This window comes from Grampus griseus, assembly GCF_964374135.1.
Source record: "Grampus griseus genome assembly, chromosome: 9".
Classification (NCBI taxonomy): domain Eukaryota; kingdom Metazoa; phylum Chordata; class Mammalia; order Artiodactyla; family Delphinidae; genus Grampus; species Grampus griseus.
In genome coordinates this window covers 22671816-22691321 of record NC_139003.1, presented here as the reverse complement: position 1 = coordinate 22691321, position 19506 = coordinate 22671816, and the positions used below count along the sequence as shown (strand labels likewise).

General features: G+C 40.0%; 1 protein-coding gene across 4 annotated transcripts in view; it reads left to right on the top strand.

Annotated features, from left to right (window-relative positions):
* The first annotated feature begins 3681 nt into the window (after window positions 1–3681).
* The window catches only part of NRF1 (nuclear respiratory factor 1), a 135980-nt gene continuing 120155 nt past the window's right edge, over window positions 3682–19506 (top strand). For 3 of the 4 annotated variants that reach the window (XM_082662085.1, XM_082662083.1, XM_082662086.1), the window contains exon 1: window positions 3682–3788. The gene's annotated coding sequence lies outside the window, so the exon portion shown is untranslated. The remainder of the gene's footprint in view (window positions 3789–19506) is intronic. The other variant, XM_082662084.1, reaches the window with a different exon arrangement.

Sequence of the window (19506 nt, the reverse complement as noted above, 5' to 3'; positions counted from 1 at the left end):
TCCTTATTTCCATGTCATGGGTGAAGAAAAGGAAGCTTAAAATGTTAAACCACTTGCCAAAGTCTCACAGGTAGGAAGTGGTACGGCCGGGCTTTAAACCAAGAATTTGACCGCAGCACCCATGTTATGATGCAACATGCCTCCCCAGTAGTGGCCTGTGGCCTCTGAAAGCATGTGCTCTGGCCACTTGGGCTAGCACTCTGTGGAAATGCAGACCCTGCTTGGGCCAGTCCTTGACGTTCCCAAAGAGGTAAAACTCCCTTGAAGTTGCTCCCACAGTGTCAGGTTCCCATCCATCCTTATTGGGTTGGGGCTGTGCACATTCCTAAGCAGAGATGGGGAAGCTGCTGCTGCTCTTGGAACTCCATGCAGTTTATCAGTGGGTCCTGAAGAGTCCCCAGTTGCCCCAACTCATCTCTCTTTGTTTCTATCTCCCCCTAGGAGTTCTCACATGACTTCAATTCTGATTACCTGAGTGCTTACTATCTGTATCACCACTCACTTGGTATTTAGCACACAGTATAATTTTTTATAGGTAACCAGTCAATCAAATGACCATTCCAACTTTGTTGGAATCTAGCTCTTCTTTAATCTCTTACGGTAGATTTGTCTGCATTTTTTCTGAGACTGATTCTAGAATCTCAGGTCATTCTGAGTCTTTTGAATAGAGCAACTGGGGTTCCCAGGCTCACTTGCCTAGGGAAGTACAGTGGTCCTCTGTATCCACAGGTCCCTCATCTTCGGACTCAACCAACGGTAGATTGAAAATATGTGGAGAAAAAATATAAAAAATTCCAAAAAGCAAAACTCGAATTTGCCATGCACTGGCAACTACTTACATTGTATTTACAACTATTTACATAGCATTTATATTGTATTAGGTATTATAAATAATCTAGAGATGATTTAAAGTATACAGGAGAATGGGAAGATGTGGGTGGGTTCTATGCAAATACTACGTGGGCCATCTTATATAAGGGACTTGAGTATCTTGGGATTTTGGTATCTGTGGAGGTCCTAGAACTATACCCACTCAGTTGGTGAGGGCCATAAGCCAATGTCGTTTGTATTTCTTTTTCTTTATTTATTTTTGTAATTTGTATTTCTGAGGAGGGTAGACACAGAGGTCTTCTATCATATGAGTATTGAAGATCTACTGGGACCTCCCTGGCAGTCCAGTGGTTAGGACTCCATGTTCCCAATGCAGGGGGCACGGGTTCGATCCCTGGTTGGGGAACTAAGATCCTGCATGCCGCACGGCATGGCCTAAAAAAATTTAAAAATGATAATAATAATAATTAAAAATGATAATAAAAAAATTTTTTTAAAGATCTACTATGAGACTGGCATTGCACAAGATGCTGGTATATGGTCATGAACAAAACAAAATCCCTGCCCTCCTGCAGCTTCTGGATTGTGGAGGATACATGGTTGGAGAAGTACTGTGTAGAAAGAATAACGCAGTGCTTTCAAACTTTTTTGCAACTGAAATCCAAGAAGAAGTGCATTTTATAGCATGATCTAGCATAAACACACACACCTATGCACATACATTTATATATCTGAAATGAGTTTCATAGAACAAGAGTCTTACTAAGTTTGACGTTCTCTGATATTTTCTATTTCTTTCATGAAATGTTGGTCATGGCTCACTAAGTTAATTTTGTGCTTCATCAGTGGGTATCAACCTGCAGTCTGAAAAAATACGGTAATGGTTAAGAGCACAACTCTGAGGCCAGGCTGATGGCTTTCAGACCTGGCTCCACCTTTTACTGTCTGGGTTTTAGCAAGCAATCTCTACATACCGTTGTTTCTCCATCAGCAAAATGAGATAATAATAATAGTAGTACCTACCTCTTGGACTCCACTTGAGAATTAAATAAGAAAGGAGATAATGTGTGTAAAGGACTTAAAATAGGGCCTGACACAAGGTGAGGGCTCAATAAACATAGGTGGTAAATATTGGGTGTGATGATGGAAGGGAGAAATGAGGGAACATTTCCTAGAGGAGACCTTAAGGAGTAGTAGGAATTATTCAGGGGCAGGTTTAAGCAGATGAATAGAAGGAGAAGACAGAGAAGTTTTGTGCAGAGAGAGCAGCCCTTGCAAAAGTTGCGAGGGGCTAGAACTTCCTGTCTTGTATGACCTGAGAGCTTCCCAGTTTGGTTGCAGCCTGAGGGAGAAGTCTGTGACAGATGAGGTTAGAGATGCAGCAGGGGCTGAGATCACGAAGGGCCCTGCAGGCACCTCAAAGAATTGTAGACTTTAACTTATGTGTAATGGGACCTTATTAAGCCTGTTAAGCAGAAAAGTGACATGATTTACTTTTTTGAAAGACCATTCAAGCTGGAGGGTGGAGAATGGATTGGGGAAGGCAACTCCTGTGGCAGGGAGACCATGAAGGGTCTATTGCAGTATCTTGATGAGAGATGAGAGTCACCTGGACCAAGGTAAAAATGACAGGGAACAACTGCTTTAAAGGATCTAACTGATAATGGCACTTCAGGGAGAAAGGAGTCATGGATCACTCCTAGGTTTCTGCCTTGAACACCTGGGTGGTAGGCGGTGACAATCTCTTAGACACGCTGGACAAAAGAGACATTCCGTGTTTAATTATGTTGAATTCTGAGGTAAATGGAATCTTCTTGAAAATTAAAGTATCCTGGTTTTGTCAAATTGTTTTTTGACACTCTTTGGGATGTTTAGTAATTCCCTAAAGCAACGGTTCTTAAACTAGGGTATGTATGACAATCCCCAGGAGAATGTGTGTATTTGGGGGTGGGGTGGGACGGGGGGGGGTGTTAGAAATGCGGGTTCCTGGGCTAAGAAGCCAAGATCCTGGAGAGACCATTTGGACTCCAGGATTTAAATAATCAGTCTGAATGACTCTGATGCAGGTACTCTCCAAATCACAATTTAAAAAACAAAGAACAACAAAAACTACCTCTCCTGTGTCTCTAACAGTAGTTTTTCTAGTCTCCACCCCTCCCTACTTCTCAGGCACTTGCTTGGGGGGGGGGGGTCCCTATTGCTTGTGACTCCCTCCACTCATCGCTCATGAGAGTAAGGACTTCCTTTTCCTAACAGGTACATCTCCAGCGCGCCCAGAAAAATACTTGGCACCGAATGAGCCCTCTGGAAATGTCTGCCAAACGAATGAATGAGCGAAAACATTTATATATTGCTTTGTACAAAAACTTTAGCTTTTAAATACTTGGTTAGGGTTTGAAATAGGGAAGCAAAGGTGATTTCAAAGAAAGGGTGAGGGAGCGACTGGCAAGTCAGCGCGGAGGAAAAGGAGGGGAAGCCCCTCTCCGATTATCGAGGCACGCTCAGGAGGTCCTATTTCCCGGGGCTGGGGGGCGAGAAATGTGACTATTTACAGATTAGCAACCATCTTGGGTCGCCTGCGTTACTTCCCCGGGGCGTGCACATTTCCCTAATACAGTTGCTTTCGTGATTCCGGCTCCATCCAAACCTCTACAGGGAAATGTGAACGCGGGGAGACCTCGGGGGACGGCCGGGGGCCGAGCCCAAACATCCTCCGAGATGCCCCGCCGAGACAGTGCCGACCTCCCCATCATGGCGGCGGCCGGGCGGGGAAGCCGAGCCCGTGCGTAGCGTGCGTGCCTCCTCTCCCTCCCCTCCCCCTCCTCGGCGGCGGCGGCGGCTGCGGCGGCGGCTTAGGCGGCAGCGCTCGCCATTGCCGCTGGTGGCAGGAGGCTGCGAGGAGCCGGCGCGGTCGCAGTCTCCACGGCGCAGGCCCACGGTAGCGCAGCCGCTCTGAGGTGAGTGCCCTACCGCGCAATCTCCAGCTATTTCAGCCCCGGCGCAGCCGCAACACGCCGCCCGCCTGCCGGCCGGCCGGCCCGCCCCGCAGCCGGCACCCTGCCGCCCCCGGCTCCAGGCCTGGGCCCCTGCCGGATTCGGCCCGCCTCGGGCGGGGGGCCCCGGCCCGGCCCAGTCAAACCGCCACCCCGAGGATGCACAGGCCTCACTAGGCCCCAGGCGTCCTGGCGGGCTCGGGAGGGAGGCTCTGCCCTCCCGAGAGCCCCAGGGTTCCGGCCTCCCCCGCCGCCTGAGGCTCTCGGGGCCGCGGCCTCCTCGCCGCCGTGGAACCCGGGGCCCGGGCCCGGCCTTCCCGCGGCTTCGGGAGCAGGAGGCCCGGGAGAGCGCGCCGGCCTGGGAGCGGGAGGTGGGCGGGCTGCGCGGGACGGGGGCCGCGGCTCCCAGCTCGCCTCCTTGGCCCTTCCCGGGTCTGGTCCGCGGGCGGCGCGGCGCGGCGGGCTGGGCCGGGGCGCGGGAGCTGCTGTCTCCTGCGGGAGAGGAGGCTGGCTCTTCGGGCAACCTCCGAAGCTTCCCTCCCGCCGGGGTGGCGTGGGCTTGTTACCCAGGTAGACTGAGGGACGCTGGAATATGGCGCGTTGCCCACCTTCTTGCAAGTTAGGAGGCGGCAGCGGCGGCAGTTCGAGGAGGAGGGCGCAAAGTCCTTTTGTACGCAGAAATAAGGAGCGACATTGTGTTTTCTTCCCTAGCAGAGATGCTGCCCGTGGAGGGGGCTCGGTTCTTCCTGTGCTTGGGGTGGTGGTCCCCTGTGTGAGGGACAGGGGGAGTGGCACGACCTCGGGAAGGAACTGAACCTTTGCCACTGGAACGACAGGGGCTCTGGATGGCCTTGTGCATGGGTATTAGCCCACATCCCCAGCCTTTCGGGGAACTCAAGGGTTTGCCCTTTGCATGTGATCCACTTAACTGGGCGATGATGTCCACCACCTCTCTCACCTGTTGTGTCGTTGCTGTACGTCCTAAAGTTTCGACAGTCTATTTGACTGTGCCCATCAGAACTTGAAGTTGTTTAAAAATCTTAATATTTTTAGGGCTTCAAATGATATCCAGCCAGTTGGAGGAGCTGTTGCCTGGTATCCATCCCTTCTTAAACATTAGATTAGCATATATTAATTGCTTACTTTACAGCTGATGTCACTTGTGCTTAATTCTTTCTGTGGTCAGAGCAAAATTCACATTTTCTTAAGTGTGTAGAGACAATGTATTGGAAACTCTTAAGGTGAAAGGTAGTGTGAGTGAGACTGTCAGCTCTGCGGGAGAATGGGTATGCACATCTTACACCTTTTGTCGAGGGCATCATCTGCTGTCACAGCTCACAGTGATCCTTTCCCCATTTCACCTTCGCCCAACCTTTAAAAAAATTCCTTTTCCTTTGGTCTTGAACAGTAAGTTATTGAGTTGTTCCTCACTCAGGGGAGGGGCGACTTTGGAGATGCTGGGGTTTTTTCCTTCCCTTAATTCAGTAGTGGCCTGACTCCCTAGAATTGTGTTTGAAAGTTCTTGATGTGTTATTCCATAGGTAGTGAAAATATGACTAGCTCCACCTGTGCATCCGAGTGTAATTTCCTTATTTTATGAGTGCAAAGGCAAACATACAGTTATCAAATGTAAATGTAATGTAGTATAACTATTCTTAACTTGGGTCCAGAATTGTGTGCAGACTTTTTTGTGGGGCTTTTTTTTTTTGACAGGAGTTAGATGTGGCTTTCAACAAGGTCCATCAGAATAAGAATTACTGTTTACTATCTTTTGGTTCATCTTTATTTGAGGTCCTTTGATTTCATCTGCCTGCCTTCCTCCTCTCCCCACCCCATCTCAAACTCAGTATACATGAGGAAAATTACTTTTTGCTTGGGAGTCTTGGTATATTCTCATTTAGGGGGGGGAAAAAAAGGTTTCTTATCCCCAAGACAGGAGTTTTCTTACCAGGTTTTAAGGAAATTCAGCAGATTTAGGGAAGTAATTATAGGAGTAGGAGATAACGAGGGCCCTTGTCCAGATATAGAGGGAATTAAAGAAAGGATTTCAGGTTTCCCTCCCAATTCATGTATACTCCAATGGAACCCAAAATTGTACGGTTTTTTGGTTTTATTAAGTCACAATTATGTATCCATCTCTAATTTTTTAGGGAGCTAAAGACCAACTTCCCATGATTTAAATATCTGAGTTTGCATTGCCTATACATCATAGGTTCAAGCAGACTTACTTGAAGAAGTATTTTATGTGAAATGATAGAAAATGGTGACTTTTAAGGGAAATTTAAGCTCCTTGTAGTCTGGGGTTAATTTTTTTTTTTTCCCCGGTACGTGGGCCTCTCACTGTTGTGGCCTCTCCCGTTGTGGAGCACGAGCTCCGGACGCGCAGGCTCAGCGGCCATAGCTCACGGGCCCAGCCGCTCCGCGGCTTGTGGGATCTTCCCAGCCCGGGGCACGAACCCGTGTCCCCTGCATCGGCAGGCGGACTCTCAACCACTGCGCCACCAGGGAAGCCCCTGGGGTTAAATTTTTTATACCTCTTTCTGTATATGTAATAAGGCATTCAGTAAATGTTTGTTGGGGAATAATAATAATGAACAGTATTATTGAAATTAAAATTTTTTCACAAATATTTGAAAAGGTATGCTGATTTTTTGGTTTCTGGAAGTTCTGTAAACTGTCAGCCTTTAGAAGCACACCCTCCAGTCTCTGGAGAACAGGAAGTTATTGCATAGGTTCAGCTTCTGTCAGATATCTTTAGGCAAGCCCAGTCCTTCACGCTGCAGTGGGCTTGTTCATCTACTCAGTGCCACTCTGAAAAGTTGGAGGGTAAAGGGGAGCTCTGCGGGTTGTTGAGTCTCAGAAGTGTCTGCTCTAACCTCAAAAGTTTTGGCATTACTCTCTCTGGGGCTGTAATTAATCCAGGAAATTCGATATTTGAATTTAGACGTTTATGTATATCTATGTGTGATGCTTAATAATACATATATAAATAGTATTTGGAAAATCAGTCTTACAGGTAAATATCAATTTTTGGTTTTGTAAAAAACATTTAAGAAAATGTTTTATACTGAAGGAAATTCTCTCTGTTCTTTCATGTTTTCCTTGAGAGCTAAAGCTAGTGTTTTCAGCCTGAGCTTACCCAAATATAATTTTCCATGAATGCTTAGTAAAACAGCAATGACAAAGAAACCCACTTGTTAAGTTTATTTTAGAAACATTTTATTTAGACCAAGTCCAATCAGTATTTTTTTAGGCTCTGGATACATGTTAAATTTTGAGCATCATGTATCATATAGTTCCTTCCTTATTAACTAGGGAGTGGATTATCCACTTTCTTGGCTTTTCAGCTAGTGCTTTTATCCATCAATATTTTACTAAGGAGAACAGGCTGGAAGAGAAAAAGTAAAGGAGGTGAAACAAATCAATTTCAGGTGTTTCCAGAAGATTATAACCACATTGAGCTATTGGAAACTTTTAATCCTGGAGCAACAAGAATGCTTTGTCTGAAGTTATTTTGATGTAATGAGGACAAAACTTAGAAAATAAACAGAATTTTTGATTGCTCAAGGAAAATAAGTGGATTATATATACCTTGGAATATATATATTTTTTCTGCAGTGCATTTCATAATTAGGCTAAAATGATTTCAACCCCACTCAGTGCAGTTTAGTAACTGAAGCTTCAAAAAGATTTCATCATATGGTCTTTAGTCCTAAAATGTGAACATTTATATGAACTGAAGAAAAATCAGAAATACAACTTCATAGAGATATTCTAGCATATTTTTAAAAGGATCCCCTCCCCCAAAACAAAAACAACCAAAGCAAAACTAGGGGGTGGTTAAGGCAGGCCTACCACATGTGTGATCCTTGAGGTCAATCTGTATTGTATCAGCAGCAGCAGTCACGTAGATAATAAACCGACCATAGGAATCTTCTCCAGAATTCCAGACTTGGTAGCCTTCGTTATCAAACTGCTCCCGAGCCATCAGATAATTTCTGAGGAAGCCTTGTCTAGTAAGGGAGGGTGTGTGTGTGCGTGTGTGTGTGTGTGTGTGTGTGTGTGTGTGTGTGTTGGGGGAGAGTTGGTGGGGAGGAGAGGGGGAAAGGGTAGATGATACTGGTAAAAGAATCTAGTTTTACAGATTGGGATGATCGCTGGAATTTTGGAGATGTAGTATTTTTAAAAGAAGCTAAAAGAGCTACTTTCGTTTGGGTCATCAGTTTGGTGATATACAGTGTCTGCCATTTGTAGTGTATTGTTTAGTATATAAGCACAGTATTTAGATTAGTTCATGTATGCTGATTTCTGTGGTTACGAATGTGAAAAGTTTGGCTGACAGTTTAGGTGGACATTTTCTTCAGAACTCTTAAATGGTGCCTGTTGGATAAACTATGACAAGCCTTTCTCAGAATCATGAAGAATGAACTATGTATGCATAAATATTTAGACCATTTTAAAAAAAGAGCTTATATTTTACTGTTGGTAGTTGTAAAGTCTACTTTTTAGAACTTGGAGAGTCTGTTTTGTTGCTGCCACTGAATGCTAATATGGTTAGGCTGGCAGCTAAACCTACAAAGAACAAGAGGAAGTAAGGAAATGTTCCCATGAAACATTGCTTAAAACTAAGCAGTGGACTAGAAATGGGGAGCTAGAGACTAGGGGACTTAATTAGTTTTATGTTCAAAAGAGGATGAGGCGTACCCTCCACTGAGAAGTAACCTTAAGCGTGTCCTCACTCTGGAGTTTTGCCATTTATTCACCAGACACTGATTAAAGACATACTATATTCCAGTCATGTTCTAGGTGCAAGAGTAACAAATAAACCGTGGGCTTTGTCTATAGCGGAGAAAGATAAGGGTGCAACTAACTATAATACAGTTTGTTGAGAACTAAAATAAAGAAAGAGTGGTGTGGGATTATAGAAGGAGGGAGGGAATTCTGGGGGAAGGGGTGAGTGATACAGGGAGAGTAAGTGAGGTTAAGGAAGACTTTTCATGTAGTGGTTGCTTAAGTAGGACTTTGAAGGATGAGTAGCTGTTTTACTGATGAAAAAGAAGAGGCTAGATGAAGGGAATGATAGTCTGATTTTAGAAAGCAAGCAGATTTTGCTGTACTTGGGGAGTAGAGGAAAATGAAGCTGATGAGGTTGTGGCCTGATTGGGAAGAGCATGGGGGAGTTAAAGATTATAGTTGGTTAATGGATGAGGATGATGATGCCTTTAATAAGGTAGGGAATGTATAGGGAGAACAGAATTTGAGGAGGAAGGTAATAGGGTATGATGCTAGGTGTGGGAATCAAGATATGTCAAAATAGGTTAGGTACCTGAAGACTTGGACTGGAGCTCAAGGGGAAGAGGGGATCTATTAGGAGGTTTGTATTCATTGGCATAATGTCATATAGAAACTGCAAAAGAGTATAATATCAAGAGTGAGGAAACAACTAAGGCAACCTTGGGTAGCATCTATATCTGAAGGTCAAGTGGAAGAAGAGAGGCCTGTGAAGGAAGTTGAAAAACAATGGCTGAAGAGATAAGATAAATGGTATAGAGTTGAAGAAGCTGAGGATAGGGATTAATGGAATTTTAACAGGGTTTAGCAATGTGAAATACTACGGAGCTCACTGGGATAAAAACTGGATTTGGCAATTAAGAAATAAAGTAAATTTTCTGAATGTGTTTATGTGTGTATATGTATGTATTGTTTTGCCATGAATCATGATAAACACAATAGATTTCTGGAGTCTTATTGAATATAGGGGTAGGGCCTTAAAACACAATTTAATAGATGGCCCGTGCTTAGAAATAGGTCCTGTTACTCTCCTTCTCTCATGGGAATTACAACATTAAAAACTTTGGGAGATGACTTAAATTTTAACAATTAAGAGTTTATGTATTTGAGTATATATAGTATCGTATATTTGAGTTTATAATCTTTAAAGTTTATAATCTCTTTTGAAGGATTTTGAAGTTTTATGATATTTATAGGTTAAGTGCAGGGTTTTTTAACCTGGGTTTTATAGTTCTGGGGTTCATGGATATATTTTGGCTGTGTGATCCTGAATCTTGAAATAGTTTGAAAAATACTGTGTGGGCCTATATGATTTTTCTGGGGAGAGGGTCCTTAACTTTTATGGACCCTCTCAAGGGGTTGTTGACATACAGAAAAGTCAAGGACCTTTTTGGTAATGTTAATGATTAAGTCAAATGTTGGTTGTGTCAGTTGGCTGAAATCAGTTATCCTGACTGGGCTAGATCAAGCAAGGGAAAGAAACTTTGAGTAGGTGTCTGGGGTGAGGAACTTTGGGAAGATGTAAGGTACCTTTCGGAGATAGGAGTAGGAGCACCAGAAGGAAGGTGGGAGGGATGCCAAACCACAGCTTAACCAGCTTCAGGATTTTGTCAAGTCATCTGAATTCCTTGCTTTTTTATATTCCAGAATTCACACTGTATATGACTATTCATGCACTCTATACAATAGGCTTTGTGCGGGGATCAAATTACTATTGTTTTAAAGAGAAAGTTTTGAAAGAAAGCTAAATGGTTCATTAGACTGCACTCAAATTCATTTTTTAAAAATTTAATTTTTATTTTATATTGGAGTATAGTTGAATCATGCTGTGTTAGTTTCACGTGTACAGCAAAGTCAAATTCATTTTTAAGGTGGTAGTTGTTTATATGCACTTCGGAAAACTTCTAAAAGGTACATGTACCAATCCAGTGATCTGGGACAACGCATTTATTCTCTCCTTGCTTAATTTTTCTGACCATGAAATGAAAATACCATTGGCCTGTCTTATAGGGTTTATGTGAAATATAACAATTATGAAATGTTTTGAGGTCTAAAATTATATAATGGTAACAGATTGCTAGTGTTCACATTTCTTAAGCCATTGATAAAACCTGGATTTTTAAAATTATTTATTTATTTATTTTTGGCTGTGTTGTGTCTTTGTTGCTTCGCATGGGCTTGCTCTAGTTGTGGCGAGCGGGGGCTGCTCTTCGTTGTGGTGTGTGGGCTTCTCATTGCCGTGGCTTCTCTTGTTGTGGAGCATGGGCTCTAGGAGTGCGGGCTTCAGTAGTTGCGGCTCGCGGGCTCTAGAGTGCAGGCTCAGTAGTTGTGGCGCACAGGCTTAGTTGCTCCGAGGCATGTGGGATCTTCCCGGACCGAGGATTGAATCCGTGTCCCCTGCATTAGCAGGCAGATTCTTAACCACTGCACCACCAGGGAAGTCCCACAATCTGGAAATTTAAGCAGATTATTTAATAATGTTTCATACTAGAACTTATTTGATTCCTAAAATATTTCATATGAAGTTTTAGATAATTGGTCATTTTTACTTTCTTCTTCTAATCTTTGGATCTTTGAAATTGCATTAGGAGACAGTTTTGTCAGCTAGGCCCTGGATTCTGGGCAGTGATCTCCAAATTTTATTGTTACCCTTACAAGTAAATTTTGAGCACACATTCTGAATCACATTTATTTATAAATGGTATTCCTGTTATTGTACTAATACATTTATGTACATTATAAAATATGTAGAAGGTAGAAATTTTAAAAGGGTCAGATAAAAATGAATATTTTCAAATGTCTTGCTGATTGAGTTAATGATGGTTCAGTAATTTATGAGTTTGATTTGCTTGTTTTTATAAATATATTTGCTCATAATTCATTTTTTTTCTGTAATTAATGCCAGTTGGCAACTGTATAGGTTACCCTGTAAAAGTATTGGTTAATACAAGAATTACATGAATAAACATATTGGGTAATCTTAAGAAAATTTGTGTTATGCAGCTTGCAGTTGGGCTTGTGTTTGTGGATTATGTTTACGTTCACTAAATCTGTCCCTAAATAGAACTGGAGTATTTTCTTTGTTCACCTTTTTTTAGTCCTTTGTCTTTCATTAAACAATTGTAAAATAAAATTTTCAGTAATAGATCTTTTATATAAAAATAATCACAAGTTAAAGAATCAACCAGGGTTTACTACATAAAAACACCATCATAGAACTAGTCTGTTGACCCCAAACTGGCTTTAGGAACTAAGTCTAAAGAAACAATTCCAGTATCACCAATTATGTGATTGAGTGTTAAAAATTTTTGTCTTTCTTCCTTAATTTTTATCTTTATATTTTTAAAGTTTTTCTACATTGAAAATGTATTATTTTTGTAGTGAAAATTTTTAGAAACAAAAAATCCCCCAAATCAATGGTTATTTTTGGTTTATAAGCATATATGTGATTTTCATTTTCTTTCCTATAGCTTTCATTATTTTTCAGATTATTTTTAATGAAAATGCATTAACTTTTATAATTAGAAAACATAAGTATGAATAATATAATTATGGCCATAGGGAGTTAACTATCAGATTTTGGGCAGGCAAGTCACTTATCCTCACTGGGCCTTTTTCCCCATTTGAAAAATGAAGAGGACAGAATGGTAAAGTTTCTTCTAAATAAAAATTCCTTCTAAAATTAGTTCTGAGTCTCCTGTTATGACATGGTAAACAACAAATATATTTTCTTAATGTAAAAAGGTACGTATATGTGTTTATTATAGAAAAGCAAAGAGAAGAAAATTTAAAATAATTGTATATCAGTCATACATATTTAACAATATTTTAATTATATGGTTTTAGATATTTTCCTAAGTGTACATGTATGTACTTGCATGCACACACACACACTGTGCATGGATATACTGTATATGATAATATAAAATAATACTCTGTATATTGTCTTGAACCAAAAATGTCTAAGGGTGTTTGATTTGTCTATTTTTGCCCTGAAACATTCTTAATGGGGCAGTTATAAATCCATTTTAATGAAATATAAAAGATATTAAAGTTTCTATCCAAATACAAATTAGTCCAGGAAATGCTTACCCTCTTGTTTCATGCTCTGTGTGGTTTTGCTGAGGTAAGGGTAACTTGGAGTAAGGGCGGAAGGGCTTGCCTATGAAAGCTTACTTAGTGAAGAATGAGAGCTAAATCCTGGGTTAACCTCAGTTTCATTCACATATTAACTTGCTTTTTCTCCACTCTGCCCTCACACTTCATGAGCCAAGATTCCTATTTGTAGGATAGTTTCTAAAGCAAACAAGTTTGTCTCAGTATTATTAGTCTTTTATTTTACCCTGGGACCTTCTGAGTTGTTATATTCCCACTGAGAGCAAATTGATATTAGTAACAGCTGTCATATAATACAGGAGTGTTAAAAATGCTTGTTTGTTTGTTTTTTTAAAGCATTATTTGTGGGGAGTTCAAAAGATTTTATGTACGTAAAATATAAATATATAAATATAAAATGCTATGTAGTCTAGTTCATCCTCTGCCTCAATGAAGTATGTGATATATATAATTTTAGTTTTATGTAAAGAATACTGGCTCTTGGGCTTCCCCGGTGGCGCAGTGGTTGAGAGTCCGCCTGCCGATGCAGGGGACACGGCTTCGTGCCTCGGTCCGGGAAGATCCCACATGCCGCGGAGCGGCTGGGCCCGTGAGCCATGGCCGCTGAGCCTGTGCCTCCGGAGCCTGTGCTCCGCAATGGAAGAGGCCAGCAAAAAAAAAAAAAAAAAAAGAAGATTGGCTCTTTCTCAAAGATTTTGTGCAGTAGATTTTCTTTAGAAAAGTTAGTAATATAATCCAATTTTCTTGCCTACTCATTTAGTTCTGTCTTTAATCTTTCTGGTAGCTAGTTCGTTTGTTTATACAACATGGAAACAAAGTAGGGTAAATATTTCCTTAGTTATCACAATATCTAAAGTAGTCTAGTCATTTTCCATCTAAGTATAATACAAAGCCTGCGGAGGTATGTATTGGAAGAAAAAAAGTCTGATTTGTTTATTCTCTTCCCTTCTACTTTGAAAATTAGAATATTTTCCAGGAGAAAAACTTTATCATTTATACTTGACAATTAAGATGCTTAAGTCAGTGTCTTTCAGACATAGGGAGAGGTGGACAATCTGGGAATAAAAAGTACAAACTTTTTGCCTCAAATTTTTTTTCAGTTTTTGTGTTTGAAAGATGTGAGAGCAGTCACTAATCCTAACTTGAGAATCCACCAAGATGGATTGTGTTCATTCTGAAGAAATCCATTTTGTAGCTAAATGAGTGGTATATATCTAATGTCCTTTAAGTAGGTAATCTTTGGTTAGTATTAATTTAGGGTCTTTGGTAAGGTAGTGATTCTTGTGTTTTAGGCTAGCACAATTTTGAAATTATCTTTTTTTAAAGAATAATGATTATTTTATAACAATAATTGTTTTCCCTTAAAGGTAAAAGAATATGCAGCTATTCCATGTAAATATGTATACTCAGATTTGGCCTGCCAGCAGAGTTTAAGAACTTCATATCCAATGGCCTAATTGACACCTCTCAGATGCCTCAGATGCACTTCATCCCAAAATGAGATTCCCTTTTCAAACTTGGCCCTGTTCCATTCTTTCTTACCTCAGTGAAGGGTATCACCGTTTCATCTGTTTTCTCAGAACAGAAACCTTGGTCTTTCCATATTGTCAAATCCTGTTTAACTTTCTAAATAAGCTCAAATTATCCTCTTCATTTCCACCATTATCACTTTTGTCTGGATTGCTATTGTTTCTTTTCTGGACTGTTGAAATAACCTATCACTGATCCACCTGCATCCACTCTGGCTGAGCACTAATCCATTCTCCTCATTGCAGGCAGAATTAATTGATCTTTTCTAAATACACAAGTTTGATCATGTCCCACATTTAGGATGAAGACAAAGCTCTTTAATGTGGCTGTACTTACCTTTTGGACTCATTTTCTATCAAACATGCTGCCCTAACCATTAGACCTTTCCTATTGTTCCTTCTGCCTGGAAAGCTTTTTCCTCTCTTTTATCTGGTAAAATCTTGTAAATTTTATTCAAGTCTCTACTCAAGCATCATTTCCTCAGGGAAGTTTTACCACATTTCCCTTATTTTTATACTTTTTCTTCACCATTTATGTCTATACGTGTCATTTTACATTTGTTGATATATTACTTGATATATGTCTGTCCCTCCCACCAGATTGTAAGCTTTATGAAAGTAGACATCATGTTTGTGTCCATCACCATGCACAGTGCCTGACACATAACTAATAGTATTTATTTGAATACATGATAGTAGAAACCTTGCAAAATTCACTTGTAATATTTTATCTTATTATTAGGTTTTTGTGGTAGCATCTAATATTTTATAATTTTTAGGAACTTGGGAATGGGAAGAGATTCTAAGTCATCTAAGCCAGCTCAGCTCCCCAAAGTTACATGGTCATCAGTCTTCTTGAACACATCCAGTGATAGGAAATCATTTTGGTGGGTACTAACTACTGAAACTCGGTTTGGTCTTTAATACTTTTTTAGATGGTTAGAAAGTTTAATTTCAACTGAAGTTTCTCCCTGTAATTTTTACCTACTGGTCTCACTTTTGCTCTTTAGGACTTCCAAAAATAAGTATAGTTTTTTTTTTTGTTTTTTTTTTTAAATAAAGTCCTTTCAGTCATCTCTCTTTTAGTTTAAATATCCCGAGATCCTTAAACCTTCTTGGAAAGGTAATGAGATATGCCGGAAGGATAGAGTTTGGGGGCTATGTTAGTTTCCTAGGGCTACTACAACAAGTTACCGTAAACTTGGTACCTTAAAACAACAGAAATTTATTCTCTCATAATTCAGAAGGCCAAACGTCAGGAATCAGGTGTTTGTAGGACCACAATCACTCTGGAGGCACTAAGAAAGAATCTGTTGTTTGCCTCTTACAGCTTTTGGTGGCTGCTGGCATTCCTTGACTTGTAGCTACATCACTGCAGTCTCTGCCTTCATGGGCACACTGTTTCCTACTCTTCTGTAATCTCTGTTGGCCTCACTCTCATAAGAACACTTGTCATTAGATTTAGTACCAACCTGGATAATCCCAGATGATCTCCTCATCTCAAAATCCTTAATTTAGTTACATCTGAAGGAACCTTTTTCCGAATAAGATAACATTCATAGTTTCCAGGAGTTAGGATGTGGACATATCTTTTGGGGAGCCACCATTCAACCCACTAAAGGGGCTCCTGGGTTTAAATCTTGATAATGCTACCTCCCAGCATTTTGCAACCTTGAGCATGTTGCTTAATCTCTCTGAGCCTGAATCTCTTTAATTTTAAGACAAGGATAATAATACTTGTATCATTGATATGAGGAGATTTAAGGAAAATTCAGGTGAAGTACTTGACACATGGTAACTAACTCTACATGTTGCCTTCCATATTATCAAACTACCCTGACCCTACTGCACTTTCTCAGGGCCCCTAGATATCAAGCGTGGCCTAGAACCCAGCACAAGTGCAACTGGTCTGATAAGTACAAACTACAGTGGGTCCATTTTTTTCTGTTTTTTGGGGCAGTGTATAGCCACTATGATTAATGTAGTCCAAGTTTGAATTATGTTTATTTGTAGCCACATCATAAGATTACCTCATTAAATTTAGAATTGATTAAAACCCATTTCTTTTTCATTGGTGTAATTATTAAACTTCTATTGTGTAGTTAGGTGTTTAGAACCAAGTGTACATTTTCACATTACATTGTATGTTATAAGCGTTACATTATCAAATCATAGTGCCTAGTGCATAATGGGAGCAAAATTTATGCTGAATTTAATGTTGCTGCATGGTTTAAAGGAATCTTTTTTTTTTTTTTTTTGGCTGTGCTGCATGGCTTGTGGGATCTTAGTTCCCTGACCGGGGATCGAACCCAGGCCCCTAGCAGTGGAAGCGCAGAGTCCTAACCACTGGACCGCTAGGGAATTCCCTAAAGGAATCTTTAAACTATCTACTTTGGTGTTGTTCAGAGAACATTTCTTAAAACAAACGCTGGGGTGAATATAAAAAGGAAGAGAGTTACCATTGAAGTAGCAACTATATCAATTATATTGGGCAGATGGATGGCATCACTAGATACCCTTTCAGGTAATCAATGGCTGATCACTTCCAGGTTGATGGATGGGTTGCTTTTGATACTTCCATCAGGTATATGAGATATGTGTCCATTGCTTATTTAACAAATATGCATTTAATTATTTCCATATCTGCTAGTATTTGGAATTTGCATTTGAGATAAAACACTGGAGAAATGGATGATGTAGAAATGGTGTTTTTAAAATAGTTATTTTAGAGTATTACATGCACATTGTTAAATGATCAAACAATATAAAAGGAATTCAATGAAAAGTGAGTTTCCCACAGTTTCCCACCCCCAAAACAACTACCACTATCAGTTTTCTTGTGTAATCTTCAAGGTAGGGTAAGCAAAAGTGTGTGTGTGTGTGTGTGTGTGTGTGTCCTTTTTAAAAAACGCAAATGATTGCTTATGTGCATATGGTCCTCTAGAAAGTGTTTTTTTTGTTTGTTTTTGAATGTCATGTTTTGTATCCTGACCCTCAGCACCAGTGTAGGATTTCTAGTTTTTTTACCCTATTGTTGAGAGACAGGGAACCAAATTTCATAGCTTTCTATTACTGATTTGATTGTGTGGGATGCCTTTCCAAGAGAGTTGTATATTATATAGTTCTTTGTGAAAGAATTCTCTTTATAGGCTGTTTATACCAGGGAAATAAAACCAGTTTTAATTCAGACCACTTATTTAGAAAATGACTGAAGAAAAACTCATGAAATTGGTTTAAAACATCATCCTGGTGTTGCCTGAGGCCTTTTCATGCTTGCTAAGTGAATTACTCATTTTGATTATATTGACAGCAAGGCGAAATAAATTATTTCAAGAGCCAGGTAGGTAATATAGGTCTAGTTTAAAAAGAGCTAGAAAATTCAAGAATAGAGGACTGTGGTAGCCATAACATTCTACCTTGGGTTATTATCTGTGGGGTTTTTTTTTCCCCTCTTTTGTTAAAGTATAAGCCAATGTTTCTCTTTTTTTAATTATTATTTTATATTGGAGTATAGGGCGTGATTAACAATGCTATGCTAGTTTCAGGTGTATAGCAAAATGATTTAGTTATACATATATCTATTCTTTTTCACATTCTTTTCCCATATAGGTTATTACAGAGTATTGAGTAGAGTTCCCTGTGCTATATGGTAGGTCCTTGTCGATTATCTATTTTATATACAGTGTGTACATGTTAATCCCCACCTCCTAATTTATCCCTCCCCCCACCTTTCCCCTTTGGTAACCATAAGTTTGTTTTCTAAGTCTGTGAGTCTGTTTATCTTTTGTAAATAAGTTCATTTGTATCATTTTTTAGATTCCACATATAAGTGATATCATATGATATTTGTCTTTCTCTAACTTACTTCACTTAGTATGATAATCTCTGGGTCCATCCATGTTACTGCAAATGGCATTATTTCATTCTTTTTTATAGCTGAGTAATGTTCCTGTATGTATATACCACATCTTCTTTATCCATTCATCTGTTGATGGACAGTCTACCTTGGGTTATTATATGTGGGGTTTTTTTTCCTCCTTTTTGTTACAGTGTAAGCCAGTGCTTTTTTTTTAAAAAAAAAAATTTATTTATTTATTTAGGCTCTGCCGGGTCTTAGTTGTGGCACATGGACTTCTTAGTTGCAGCATGCATGCGGGATCTAGTTCCATGACCAGGGATCAAACCCAGGCCCCCTGCATTGGGAGTGCAGAGTCTTACCTACTGACCACCAGGGAAGTCCCAGGCCAGTGGTTCTTAATCTTTGGTTTCAGGACCCTTCTTAATAGTCATTGAGGACTCAAGAGCTTTTGTTAATATGGGTTATAACTTTTGATACTTACTGTATTAGGAATTAAAACTGAGAAATTTTAAAAATGTTTATTAATTTTAAAATAATATACCCACTACATGTTAAAGTTAATGAAACATTTTAATTAAAAATAACTATATTTTCCGGGCTTCCCTGGTGGCGCGGTGGTTGAGAGTCCGTCTGCCGATGCAGGGGACACGGGTTCGTGCCCCAGGCCGGGAAGATCCCACATGCCACGGAGCGGCTAGGCCCGTGAGCCATGGCAGCTGGGCCTGCGCGTCCGGAGCCTGTGCTCCGCAATGGGAGGGGCCCCAACAGTGAGAGGCCCACGTACCGCAACAAAACAAAACAAAACAAAAAACTATATTTTCTGAAACAAAAACAATTTAGTGAGAAGAGTGATATTGTTTTACAGTTTTTGCAAATCTCTTTAGTGTCTGGCTTGTTAGAAGACAGCTGGATACTCCTATTTGCTTTTGCACTCAGTCTGCTGCAGTATGTTACAGCTTTGGTTAAAGTATAAGAAGATCTGTTTGGAAAAGGGAAGAGTATTTTAAGAACCTTTTTAGATTACTGTGGATGATATTCTTTGATATTACATGAAAACTCAGCAGTGTTAATTTCTTAAAGGTGAATTGCAATGTGGAATCTGAAACCATATCTGTGCTTTGTTATGTTAAAATCTATTGGTTTATCATGCACTTTGAATGGATCTTTTAATCCATGCATAATTTTGTAACATCATACATTGATCATTTGGAAAATATTAGTTTACTGAGTTATGCAGATCTTCTAAATGTTGACACAAAAATCACATTCATTAACACTACCACTGATCTCATCAGAAAAGACTTTTTTTTTTTTTTTTAGAAAAGACTTTTAAGAATGGAAGGCTATCAAGCTCACTGTGGCAGATACAAGTTTTCCAAAATTCTAA